Here is a 14,910-nt window from a genome sequence, read left to right as displayed (position 1 = left end):
AGTATTTTTTTAAGATCGAAAATTTTCTACACGATGTCTTTTAGATTATTATCTCAAAGTCTTTACACCTTCAATCTACTTGGTCTTTTAATCTTGGTATCTTCGCATCTTTAGACTACGGGGTCTCTCAAACTTAGACAAGATACTTGTAATAACACTTTGACACTCAAATCAAGTGCAATTTTATATTAGAGACGTGTCAATGATTAAGTGTTCATTACCTCTCATCTCAAAGACATTTACCTATTTATAATTGTTTTTTGGACCTCTACCAATAGGGGAGGACCATGCTAGGTTCATATTCCCTTAATCATGATTTTGAGGGATAATTAGGTTCCCTTTGACATTAATTGTTATCACAACTTTGACAGTTAGGTTGAAAGGTCGATTGGTTGTGATTCATGTAATTCGTTAAGTTGAAAGGTCGATAGGACGAAGTGCCCAAAGGTTCGAGTATGGACTAGCCTCGAGCTACTAATAGTACATTTGCCCCTATGCTTGAGTGTAAGCGAAAAGCCGTACTCAAGTATTGGTTAGGACTTGAAAGAAAATTTCATTTCCTTTTGTTGTATTGTCATGCCATTAGTCCGACATGTGGATAGGGTCGATGGGTATACTTTCCACCCAAGCCCGAGTTGTAGAAGATTGCAAAGGGTCTAAAAGGTGATTTCTATAGGAAGCGACATATGTCAGAATTCATATTGTCGCACGATCTAGGTCGTTGATGTGGGGTGATCCAATGCTTGGTATGCAAATGTGATGACTGTTTCCGGCAAGTGCATCACGTTGTCAGAAGTAATAATGTGTTCCTAAGGACGAATATTGAACTCATAAGAAACAATTAAATAATCAAGTGAAATGTTCGCTAAATATAAAACAGAAAAATAAAAAGTGTGTTGAAAGTGGTTATATTAACAATGATTAACAAGAAAACAAAACAAAAAATTGTTCTCTGTCTTGGACAAGTTACCTACAGTAACATTCCGACGCTCAATGTGCAGTTTATATTAAAGTTTATATGTCAAAGATAAAGTATTCATTACCTCTCATCCCAAGAACATACCTATTTATGAACATCTATTTATGAAGGACTATGATAAACTCATGTAGACTGATATTCCCTTAATCATAATTATGAAGGATAATTAGACTTCTTCCGTCATTAATCACCATTATAACTTTGACTATTAGACCCAAAGATGAATAGAATGAGATGATGAAAGTTCCATATACATACTCGGTACCTCGTGTTTCCCCCTAATACCAGTAGTCATCAACCTTTTTCATATTAATGGAAGCATTATTATTAGAATTATAGAATGGTAATTAAGAGTGATTAATAGATAAGAAATAGTTTGATTGGACCGCAAGACAGTTGCTAAGAGTGTGGTATACAGTATTTTTTACTTGTCTCCTTTATTGATTCATTCATTACGAAGGCAGCGTAGAGAAATTGACTTGCTGCAGATATCACATAGTTCGAGAAATGAAGATCAAACAACTGTTATACAGGGATATTAGGCTGGAACGCGGTTTGAGTCTGCAGCATTTGGTGGTTTTGGGACCAACCAATTCATTGGGTTTGAGGACTAACCAAATATGATGCACCTGTTGCATCTTTAATGTAATGTTTGGTGAAAACAAATGAAATGGAAATAAAAAACTGTGATGAATCTATAGAATATGTAAATTTCTTTTGCATGTTTTTTTATTGGGTTTCATTCTTACACTAAGTATAAGTTTGTTTTTAGTCAACAAGTTTAGCATAATTGCTTTTTGGTTTTTAAGATTAAATAACTAATTAGAGGTTTAGAGTGAAAAATGATTTGCTAGTAGCAGCTATTATGTTTTTCATCCTCATATTTGTGATTTTGAAAGCATTAGTTAGTGTTTGATTGCTTAGCCTAATTTGATTATTATAAGGTTGGGAGGATTTATTCATGTTGGCTATATTGTATATATTTTTGTTCGTTGATGAACCATTCTTAAAAAATAACCTAAATTATATATTCTAGTGTGATTTATTTTTGAGATTGTTAAATGAAAAAGATCATGATTACATTATTTATTTAGCCTTTTCATATTACAAAAATTAACAATAATGAGAATAATTAAATTCAATGCATTTTGAATTTCCTCTTTGTTTCAAAAATTTAATGCAATGCTTGATTGGTAAAAGCATGGTGTCCCAAAAATACTTTTCCAAACTGGAAAACAAGTTTAAAAATTACTAATTATGACTAATCAACCATTATTTGGTATAGAAAATAGTTATACTAATGCAACAAATAATGAAATACAAAATAAAGTATAGAAAGTTCAAAATATATGTTTTTTACGAACAGGTTATAAACATGCAAAATTTGTGTAAAACAATTATATGAATTTTATAGATACCTCTACATACGTAATCGAGATTTTAGATCACAATCGATCTTCAGGAATCTTAATTCCTTAACTAATTAAGAACTAATTTCTATATTATATCCCTAATATTTCTTTGTAATTTAATCTATAAGTACGTTTTAGAAAAAATAATTACAAGAATTAATGTATCAATTCTATTTTTAACACTTAGATCTATTAATAATTCTAATCCAAATATAAAATTAAAGTGTTTTTTTTACACAAAAATCCATCATAAAAAATAAGCTTAAAATTGTAACAGAAATTGAAGTGAGGCAAAAAAAAATAGATATGGAAATTGTTGGGAATCCCTCCTTAATTTAGTGGGAGATTATGACCAATAAATATTGGTAATTGATTCATTAAATATATTCAATGATAGACATTCCAAAGTCTTGAAATTGTATTTCTCTTAAAAACTTTGAAGTTTAATCTAGAAAGTTTAAGATAATGTTCTCAAGATATCTTGAAAATATGACAAACATTAATTATTCATTATCTCTTTGTGAATAAGCCTTCCTCTCATTCTCTATATAAAGGGAACTTGTGAAGAAGAGAAAAGCAAGCAAAAGAGAAGAGCAACACAAAGAGAAATGAAATAATAACTATCTACCATAGTGTGAGATTATAAATCCCAATGAGATGCTAGAGAGACATTGTATTTCATCTTTGTTAGGTGAGATTAAGTGTTATCCTCATAGAGTGAAAGAAACTAATGTTGTAATCCTACTTTCACATTGAAAACATTTTCCTACATAAGAGTAAATCTTAGGTTCAACTTCTTCACTAATGTTATTTTGTTAAACATGTTTAGTTGGCAAGTGAGTTTGTTTTGGATGTTTTCTTGTTTGGTGGTATCTAATGTGGGGTTTTTCAATTGAGAGAAACAGCAAATTTAATATTAACAGTAAATTTTATAGTGAAACGTTTATAAATTTTTAATATTAACAGTAAATTTTATAGTGAAACGTTTATAAATTAAAAATGCAAGTAAACTTTAATATTAACAGCAAATTTCCATAGTGAAACGATTTTATAAATTAAAAATAATGTTTTATTATTTAATAATTTCACTTGGGTCTTCTTGTTTATGGTTATTCTTGCCCATTTTTCTGACCAATTCGGTCCAATTGAAAAGACTTTTAATATGTTCCAATTTTAAAAAATAGATTCAAAAGTAGTCTTCAAATTCTTCATCACACTAACCGTTTGCCACTGCTTTTAAATGCTCTCTCTCTCGTTCCATTTTTTCTTTTTGGATTTACAGCTTTGCAGTATTTACATATTGGGCCTATATTTGGGCTTTGATCTTTTTGCAGCCCTTAAGACCAAAATATTATAGCCTTGCCATTTTGTTTCGCACCCTCTTTCTACCGTACCCCGTACATTTAAAAATCTCCATTTTACCCTTAAATTTTTCAAATTGTATCGAAAGTTTTTTTTCTTTTGAATTATGTAATTTAAATTTTTTTTACTTCCCTATAACTAAAAATAAATTTTTTTATAAAAAAATGACTTTTTAATTGTATAATAAAAGAATTTTTAATTATGTACTGTGAAATATAATATTAATTTCATGATTAGATAATTTGGAAGTTAAAATCGATTTTCATTTTAATTTGGTATATATTTTTTAGTTTCAAATTACACTATTTAAAACGTTTACAAATTATACAATTTAAAAATAATTTTAAATTAAAAAATAAAATATTTTGATATATATTTTTTAATTTTTGTTAACATATGAATTTTGCTCTAATTTTTTCATATTTTTGTATTTTTTCATGATGACAAATGATTGTTGTTATTTGAGGTGTCACCTCAGAATAACTAATGTCTTGCAAAGTTTAACAACTTTTATTTAAAATAAATTGTACAATTTAAAAATAACTTTAAATCAAAAGATAAAATATAAATTTTAATATTTATAAGGGTGAATAAGAAAGTATGACTTTGGAAAACAAGCTGCCTTACTTCCTTAGCCATATTTAATTCACACATTTATCTCCTACGGTATAGAAAATCTTTTTTTTTTTCTCTGAGTTTAATGCCTAAGTTTACTCTATTTGTTTAATCTAACATTTTCATATTTAAAAATTATCTTTTAAATACATAAACAAACTTAATTTAAACATTTTAATATATGTATTTACATATACACGTGTGTAAATTTAAACTTTTGTTATTGCAAGAACTAAGTGATATTTTAAATCATTCTTGTAAAGTGAGACTAACTCGTAACTTTTTTTGCTTCTTATATATATGAAGATGTGTAATGTTAAAAAAGTGGTGCCATTTTTTATTTTTCTACTCTTGCCGTTATTTTAATTGCATGGATCTTCCTCTCATCTTAGGTTATTTAATGAAAGAAAAAATAATTATATCACGAATCCATTTGTTCCTTTTTCTCAATAAAAAAAAACAATTTTTAATACATGTTAAAGATTTTTTATGTTCGTACTTGAGTTTTTAATAAAAGAATAAAATAAATCACATTTCTAGTTATTTTAACGAACCGAATAGTATTATAAAAATTATGGCTAACTTTTAAAGTTAAAAAGAAAAACATTTGTAGTTATAAAATTAAAACTTCTGATTTTCATAAAATTTTAATTCAGAACTAGTATTTTGTTCTCGGTATAAAAAAATTACATAAAATACATTAAATGATAATTATAGTATATAAATTATATTATTTACGATAAATATATAAATTATATTTCAAATTTAAAACGAACATTTAAAAATGATTCAAGGTTATTTTAGTTATTGAAATTATTTTTGAAAATATGGGAAGTGTGATTTTTGTCTAAGGTATGGCCATTCTTACTCTGACATCAAACATTTCATGAGTACTACTTATTGTGGCATTTTGGAAGAACTACTGTAACAGACAAAAAGATAGAAGAAACAGATTATGTGTTTTCACCATAGAAAGAAAAAAGAAACAGACATGAAGTTCAAATGGTAAATTCAAAACGACACAAAAAAAATCTTCATTATTTATTGTAACACAAATGAAATACACAAACATGGCATCTCCTCCTCAATACTATATAAATTAACAAATATTTATAAATTCAATTTATCCTCTCAGTTTGTATATCATTATAAACAGTAAACAGCAACAACTAAAATACCCACAATCCATATTAAACAACTCTGCCGTATTTTGACAAAATATGCAAGTTGATCTCCGAAACCATTACACCACGATCATGTAAGTCCATCTACCAAGAACAAACACAAGGAACAATATCACAAAATGGTAAATTGAACATTGAAAGAAAAGACCATATAGTGTTTGTGTGTGTGTGTGCATTTAAACCATGTTAGGTCTATGAATAGATGAACACTGACCTTAGTGACCAGCACCAGGGCTTGGAATATCACCATGTTTTCTATAGAAGTCATAATCATAATCATCATGAGGTGGAGAAACATAAGCTTCATCGTATTGGTCCATTTGTGGAGGATTAACCTTGGCATGGCATGCAATGCCAGTGGATGAACAACCCTCCTTGTTCCTTAATCTCCCCGTTGCCACAATCTCTTGACACATCAAAGACAGAAGAAGAGGTAGCAGAATGAGCACAAACCTTGGCTTAGATCCCTGCATAGCCATGTTTTATGGTCTAAGGAAAGTGCAGAAGATCAGAGAATAACTTCAAAAGTTGTCAAGCCCCATTTCAATAATTTATAACGCACTATGTTCATAGCATGTTTGTTTAATCTTTTTCAAAAAGTAGGGTACATGGTATAATTAGTTTCTCATAAAGTAGGGCTTGTTAAGGGCCACAATGATCACAACACCATCTTGCTTATCTCTATTGACTGTCGTTATATACTACAGAAAAAGATGTTTTTAATTAATCTCAAAAGCCAATTCTTCTCTTCATGTTTATCCCTAATTCATATATAAACAAGAAATAGTTGCTTAATAATATTGAGCCAGACATGATTAATGACCATTTCTTTTTGACCATATATAGTGAGGACATGCATTATCCTCCATGTTCAAATCTAGGTCAGTATAATTATGAGGCTACGTGATTATGTATCTGCAGGCCTCATCCCTTCACTCATCAAATACTTTCTACGTACCACCAAAAATTTGCTTAGTTTAATTAATGTTAGAATTGGAAAATATTGTTCAGTATAATTAACCAAACAAAAATATTTCAAACTAAAAAAAATAGACACATAATTTATATATTGATTATTTAATATAAATAAACAATTCTATATACATTACTTTTACTTTTTCATTCAATAATTTGCCTTGATTTTTTATTTAAAATAAATATTTTTATTTAAATCTTATAATTTTCTTTCTACATATTAGTTTTGAAATTATAACATTGAATCAGTAACTTTTAAAAGATATCATAAACCGATCTTTAAAGATTTTATTTTTAAAATTTATGATTATAATATAAAAAGTTATGAGGAAAGAATGAAGAATAAGGAAAGAGAAATTGTTAGATTTTAGTAATGATGAATGATGTGGAGATAACAACCTTCATCAATTTGGTTCTAATACTAATTGTTTGTATTAATTAAAAACGTAATTTTTATTATTTAAAAGTGTAAAATTTAAATATTATAAAAGGTTTCATGAGAGAAGAATTAATATAACTAGTAATAATTAGAAACACTAAAGAAATTAAATATTTAATTTTATTTATTCATTGTTGATAAAAAAATAAAAATGGGTGGCTATATTTGTAAGTAAAAGGTACCACGAAAGGTGTTTTTGGTGGTATGGAGAATAATGCAAAGTATTATGCCAAGCTGAAAGAATTTAGAGGAATTTTGACTAAGCCAAATGAGGTGTTATGCTTGTTCTGTACACAAATGCAGGAAACTTGTCTCGTTTGCGAGTAAGGAGGTATGATTCATATTAGAGTGAATGCTAAGTGTGGGTCAATTTGAAATAAAATATGTGTGTTTTGCAAGGTCAACTTGTGAACAGGGAGACTTTGCTGCGATACATTGTTTTCATCGCATGCTCTTGGACCTTCGTTGAAGAAATATATCCTTAACTTTTGCACTTTATTTTCACAATTTCAATACATTCTTCACTATTGTATACGTTGAAATCAACTCAAGATTATAAGCAATTTTTTTAACCGACAATCAATAAATTGAATAAAAAGAACATAGAAGGATGTTCCAGTCCTTTTACAAAAAATATACCAAACAATTTCTCTAAGAATCCTACAACGAATGTCATCCTGCCTAGACAAGTATTTGGAACAGATATCTAACCTCTCAAACCACATAAAAATCAATGATTTGCTATTATGTTAATACAAGTAGTTGGGCATTGGGTCCAATATGAGAAAGAGAAAGACACCCTTGGAACCTTGTTTTTTAACCAAGCTCACGATTGCACTTGAGTCAGAGAAGATTTCGCTTGCATCCACTTTTGCTTGGTTAAACACTACTCCATTTCTTTGTTTTCAAATGCACCAAATGATGGATATCCATACTCATTTTCACAACTTATTACCTTCTTTGTTGAATCCGATATCATGAAATTGTTCGAAGTGTTCATTCAAAACAAATAGTTTACGGATTATAAACACTTATTTTTTATTTTATGGGTTAAATAAATAAAAAATAACATGGTATGCAAATAAAATTAAATAGAAAAGATAAGAACATTACCATTTCGCAACACATCTTTTACTAAAAAGCAATATTCAAAGATTATTTTGTAATCATATTATTTAAAGCCAGTTAAATAATAATAAGTAGTTATAATAAAAATTGGCGGAATTAACACATTTGATCCTGAATTGAAACAACCAAATTAGATGAACAAAGGAGTTATAGGTGTCACATCCAAAATATATATATATATATATATATATATATAATTCACTACAAGAAAAACACAAATTATATACAAATTATTACATACGAATCAAAATCCGTATGTAATATCAACATTATATATAAATATTTTTCCTATGTAATATCAACATTACATACGAATTTTTTCCGTATGTAACTTTGACACCATGAAGCGAAAAGTAAAATAAAATCTGCAATGGGTGAGATTCGAAAATAATTAAAAATAAATTTTATTGCATTATTACATACGAATTCTAAATCTGTATGTAATTTTGGGTCTTACATACAGAGTCTCACAATTAATAAATTTTAGATTATACAATTAGTCAGACCTACTAAATATAAGTACAAATGATATCATTAGTCAAACTCACTCACTGATATAGTTAGACAATTAGATCCATTGATATGAGTATAGATGATTAGTCAGACTCATTATTTGATTTACATACATTTTTTGTACTGACTAGTCAAGGTAAATTAGCTTATCAAATCTCACTCATTTCATATATGTAGGGACTAGTAAGGATAAATGAGCTTATCAAATCAAATCTCACTCATTTAAATCTCCAAAGTACAACCTTCAGCTACAATTAATTTAAATTTACACTACCTCAAGATAGGGTGACGTTAAACATAAAATAAATTGATAATACCAATTCTAAGCCATAAAAATATCAATTAAATAAAACAATGAGATTATGACCACCTCATTTGATATCAAATGCAAGGGAACATGGAAAGTTCCTTACCCAAGTCAATTCATACACCAATTTAACATAAAGATAGGAACAAAGAGGAAAATAAGGTTAACTAGCGACATCTCACTCGACAAGAAAAATATAATACTTTACATATAATAATTGTCTCATTCACTTACTTAATTGTTTTTAAAGATTGATGTATTGATCTGGTGTTGTTGTTTTATCTCTTGATCTCGTCATTTCTCTTGTAATAGTGTTTACTCATCTTACAATATTTTTATTTGAAGTGTAACTTGTATTATCATACTTCTTTCAATTTGAATTCTAATTTTTGTATTTTGATTCCAAATGAATTAAGACTTCAATGGTTAGTTTGTAAGAGATAAATAATCCAAATGATTGATAAAAAGATAATTCAATAAATTATACCTAAAGAATTTTTAATGGAATAGAAGAAATTAAGTTTATTTTTGCATTAAAGTCGTCATATCATAAATAATACATTTTGTACTTATCCTAATAAATGAGATTTTACTTAGATAAAATAATTTATCTAGATTGGACGATGGCTCTTCATATATTTTTTTGTCAGACAAATATTCATTTATTTAATTTTTTAGATTTGTCAAATAAAATTTATTATGTTAAATTAGATGGAATACATACAACTTGTTTTTAAAATATTAAATTCTCCAACTCATAAAATATTAAATACTTTAATATAAAATATAATTTTATAACTTTGTGGGATGTTACAGTTTGGAGCTATTTAAAGTAGGGGTAGCAAAGTGGGACAGGCCGTGCGGCCGACTTGCGACCCGCTGAAAAAAAAACGTGGGACGAGTTGTTTATTTCAATCCGCTGGTCCGTCCTGCATAATCTGCAGCCCGCAGCCCGCGCAGGCCAAGTGCGGAGCGTGCGAGTTGACCCGCATAACTTTAAAATGTATAAAATTATTTTTACATCCCCATATTTTCTTCATGTAGCCTTATATTTTACATTCCAAAATTTCTAATAACATCTTACTACGCATATTTCATGAAAATAATATTATGAGACCATTTACCTAATGCATCTAAATAAATAAAAAATCAAATTAATTATTTAAAAAATTATTTTTTTAATAAATATTTCTTATGCGAGCTGGTCCGCAGATCCACGAGAACCCTTATGCAGGGCTTTAAAGTGGGAAAAATACATATACAAAGAAAGGATCGAGGAAGGAAATTTTGATAGAGGTTATAAACTTTTTTTTATTGTTTTTACTGCATGCATCATGTCAGCAGTGCTTGAATTTTGTTTGTATAAATACTTATGAGATATTAATAACTATAAATATTTAGTAACCTTTTAAATAAATAGAAGTTACCTAGAATTTCTTTCTTAGTAAGTTGGTATAGTTAGTGAGTATACATGACTGAAGCACATAAAATAAAATGAACTATATATATGTACATATACGTCTGAGAGTCATATAAAGTGCATTTGGTTCTTCTAATTTGAATCAGAGAAAGAAACAGGGTTTTTGGCAGGCCAAGAAATATTGAGCCAAAGAGATAAGATTGCTCAGACATTAAAGAAGATGGCATATTGTGGGGGGTTGTTGCTCATATTTTTTCTTTCATTTCAAACAAAACTTTCTGAGTTAAATATCATATCACTTTTTTGGAGTTTTGTTGTGTCCTTTTCTTTTGCTTTCATCTCCACTTACATCCTCAAAGGAGAGTTTAAGGTATATTTCACTCTTTTCACCCTAAAGTTTGACTAGAACTCTAAAAGTACATCTCGTATATCATTTACCAAGCACATGCATTAAATTATATTTATGTATTTATAACATTTTTTTCTTCTATTTGGGTTACTTTAAAGCATATTCTAAAAATGGACATTAAACAAGAATTTATGTTACGAGGCAGCCAAATGCCACAACATAAGTGGTGAGTGAATATCAAAACATTTTTGCTTTCATAAATAACACCAATCCTGTGGTATCTGTTTAGTTCTTGGGTCATGCTAATGTCATTATTTAACAATATTGCATATTATTCTAGTTCTAATTAACACCAAACCGAAAGGTGAAGACGGTGATAAAGTCCTTTCAGAAGGGTCAATCAACCTTAAAGACAAAAGGGCTAGGGCCCGAAGAAGCCTGTGAACCAGAATTACATGTTCAATCGATTCAACCTTTCCTAATGTCTTAATAAGTTTCAAATGTCATATAAAGTACCATCATTGCTTGCAATTCAATAGCCAACTATCACACCAATTATGATGACAATGATAAATGAATATCTTCATCTCATAACTTGTACAGTATACATATATTATTTTTGAAAAATATTATTTTGACACCCACTTTAGAGGTTATGAAATGTAAAAGAATATTTTTTTCATTTGAAGATGTGTAATTTGGAGTAAGAGATGTCAAATTATCATTGCTCTATTATTTTCTTAATGTTTAATGGTAGGTCATTCCATCAAATATTATATTGGGTTATTTCATTGCTGTAAAAAATGGACGAATGTATTAGCTCCCATTCTTCAAATTGAATATTTTGTAGAGTTGATCTATTAAAATTTTGACTTGTTGGATTTAAGGTTTAGGGTGGGAACATGAAATAATACACAAGAGTAATGAAAAATAATAGTAAAACACATAAAACACCTTTATATTTTCCAAAATTTCTAAGAAATGGGCTTAAGGTACCAAAGTAGCGCGGGAAGGTATAATAGAAAGCATTATTAATGAAAATAATAAAAGTAATTATGGAAATGATAATAATATTTTAAAGAGACAAAAGACGAGATAAAACTTATAGGAATTGAGTTCATATTTAATTCTGATGGAGAAAACTTAGATAAATTTAAATAAAATGGAATTTTTTTTGAGATTCTTTAGAGAAGGGTAGTTGAGACATCGACCATACACCAAGTGATAACCTCTACTTAGGGATGACAAGATAGGTCATGTGGGACGATCCACAGTCTATTACCAAAAAGTGTGGAGCGGATTCATTAATTTAGTCTACTGACCTGCTTTGCCCCACCTTGCATAATCCCACATAAATAAAAAATATTTTTTTAAAAAAAAACAATCATACCTCATTCACTTATTGTTGTAGTGTGTGACCTTTATTTTTTTAAATTAAATTTAATGTACTAAAAAAATGTTTTATTTTAATCACCTAAAACAGTTAGTATTAAGAGTGATAGTAAATTTAGTTTTAAGTAAAATCTTATATTTAAAATTTGTTAATAAAAAAATAATATAAAGAGACTTCAATATGATAGTTAAAAAATTAGTCATCTTCATTAAAATATTTTGTAACAAAACTTTGAAAAGGTACTCTTATATATTTACATACATATATAAGAAAAAATATATGTAAAGCAAAACTTTTAATTATTTTTAATCAAGTCATCTAACTGTTAGAATATATGGCCTTAAACGAGAGGGGGTGAATTATTTAAGAGAGGTTTTTGAAAACTTTTTCAGATTTAACAAAATTCTTTGTGTGAATCCAGGATAGGAATCAAGTTTGTCAAGAATTTAAGCAATGAAACATCAAAACAACAGAAAAAACAATCGGTTGTTTATATCAGCAAAACTTAAAACAGTAATTAAATGAGTTTAGAGTAAGAGAGAGATACACCAACAATTTATACTGGTCAATTCTTAAGCCAAGAGCTACATCCAGTCCCCAGAAAACCACTGGGTAATTCACTAAGCAACCAAACCAGATTACAAAACACACATCACCAAAGTAGTGACCTTGAACCCTTCAAGAAACACACTCCCTTTGACAAAACACACCAAGAGTATTGATCTTGACCACCTCAGGAACACATAACACTCCTTGACAACACAACACCAGAAATGCAATAGGTTTAGAAGGGATTACACTTGTTCACAGTACAACCTGAAATCAATACAATTACAATCTTATTCTACTCTCTTTGAAACCCCAAAGCTTGATGTGAATGTTCAAATCTTAGAATCAACTTTGTCACAACTTAAAAACTCAAATATGTTTCTCTTGCTTGTTTGAAAACATAAATAAACCATTTATATTTTTCAAAGATTGGTCAAAGCAATTAATAAATGAGCGTATTCAGTTGAAAAACATTTAAAGCACATTCAATCATTCAAAACTAAATTGGGTTAGGATTTTCAAAGAAACAATCGGTTGAAACCACGAAACAACCGATTGTTTGGTTTGACAGTTAAGTCAACCAAATTAAAACAGTTTTCAACCTTTTCAAAACTCCTAAGAGTAAAACAACCAGTTGATTCGACATAACAACATGTTGTTTTCCACTTAGTTGGAAAAACACTTGATTTCAAAAGGGTTTTAAATCACAACACTTTTAGATTCAACAAAGGAGTGGATTACATTTTATTCTACCCAGATCCCACCCAAACACAACAACAACACCAACCTTTCATCAAACACTTTGTATTTGGATTCTTCAAAGCACTTGATCACTCTTGATCAATACTAACAACCCTCATACTTGAATTTATATTTTTATCTTAATTGAATGAATTGAAACACAGATAAAATTTTAATTTTTTAATAGTAGGAGTAAGTTTTTTTTTATAATGAATGAAATTTTAATTTTTGAAAAAAAAAATTCTTATGCAGGCTAACACGCAGACCCGCGGGTTATCTCTTATGCAGGGCGGGCCAGTGAAATAAGCTCGCAATCCTTGCGCGGGGCGGACCAACCCAGCTTGCATTTTGTGAGCCAAACGCAGGACGAGCCTATAAACGACACTTTATACAAAATAAATGTCATCACATACACATTTTTTTGTAGTGACTCTTTTTCATAATTTATGAAATCCAAAGTACGGGGTCTATGAAAATATGCATCTTCACATATTCATTGTTTCATTACTTCTAATAATTCAGGAAACGATTGTTGTCACAAAAGATCATGTTCGAAACAATCATTCTCATTTTCGAAATAAGGATTAACATTATCCTTGTCAACTAATTCTTCTTCATCGTTAGATCCTATAGAGGATAAAGCTTGTAACAAGGATGTCTTTATTTTTGCCTTGCTTTTTTTCTTTTAAGCTTAAGTTCAATTCTCTACGTGCTTCCTTTTTTTTTGGGGATCACAAGAGTAATGTGCTTATTTTTCCAAATTCTGAACTTTTCTTCAACGTAATTAATTTGAAATTTTCCACCATAACACTTTTACCCTTAAAGGAGTATGGAATAAGATTGTTAGCTTTATATATTAAAAATAAAGATGGTGTGTCTAAGGGTAAAAGTGTTCTAGTGAAAAAAAAATTATAAATTAATTATCTTGAAGAAAAATTCAAAATTTGAAAAAATAAGTCAATTACTCTTGTGACCCCAAAATAAAGGAAACACACACAGAATTGAACTTGAGCTTAAAAGGGAAAAGCAAACAAAAATAAAGGTGTCCTTGTTACAAGCCTTATCCTCTTTAAGATATAGTGATGAAGAAGAATTAGTTGATTTTGAGGATAATGTTTATCCTTATTTGAAAAATAAGAATGACTATTTTGAACTTGTTCTTTCGTGAAAACCACAATTTTACAAATTATCTAAAGTAAATGAAGTAAAATATATGTGAATATTAATATTTTCATAGACTCTTTACTTAAGATTTTAGAAATTATGAATTTTTTTTTTTGATAAAAACTCCATTAGAAAAGTAGATTTTCTCTTAAGAAAAGTAACAAAAGAAAGGATAAAAAAAAAGTAAAAGCAATACAAGATCCCCTGAGAAGAAGATGAAGAAAAAAAAACAATAAAAGAAGATAGGATCCACTTAATAAATAACTTAATTATACACTTAATTATTAAAATTTTAATTGTATTGTAATAAATTTGAAGTTGAGATGCCTATAAGATCCCCATTTATAATAGAAGGCATCACTTTGTGTGTGAACAATCCT

General features: G+C 28.6%; 1 long non-coding RNA gene across 1 annotated transcript; it reads right to left on the bottom strand.

The window, feature by feature from the left end:
• Positions 1-5,374: 5,374 nt before the first annotated feature.
• Positions 5,375-6,092, bottom strand: LOC137821090 (uncharacterized). The gene is made up of 2 exons (XR_011082738.1): positions 5,767-6,092; positions 5,375-5,636 (listed from the first exon to the last, which is right to left on the bottom strand). It is a non-coding gene; the product is annotated as an uncharacterized lncRNA (long non-coding RNA).
• Between the last annotated feature and the right edge of the window lie 8,818 nt (positions 6,093-14,910).

The sequence above is a fragment of the Phaseolus vulgaris genome, chromosome 9 (genome assembly GCF_000499845.2).
Source record: "Phaseolus vulgaris cultivar G19833 chromosome 9, P. vulgaris v2.0, whole genome shotgun sequence".
Classification (NCBI taxonomy): Eukaryota; Viridiplantae; Streptophyta; class Magnoliopsida; order Fabales; family Fabaceae; genus Phaseolus; species Phaseolus vulgaris.
The sequence above is the reverse complement of the archived record's forward strand: the minus strand, read 5'-3'. Positions and strand labels throughout refer to the sequence as shown.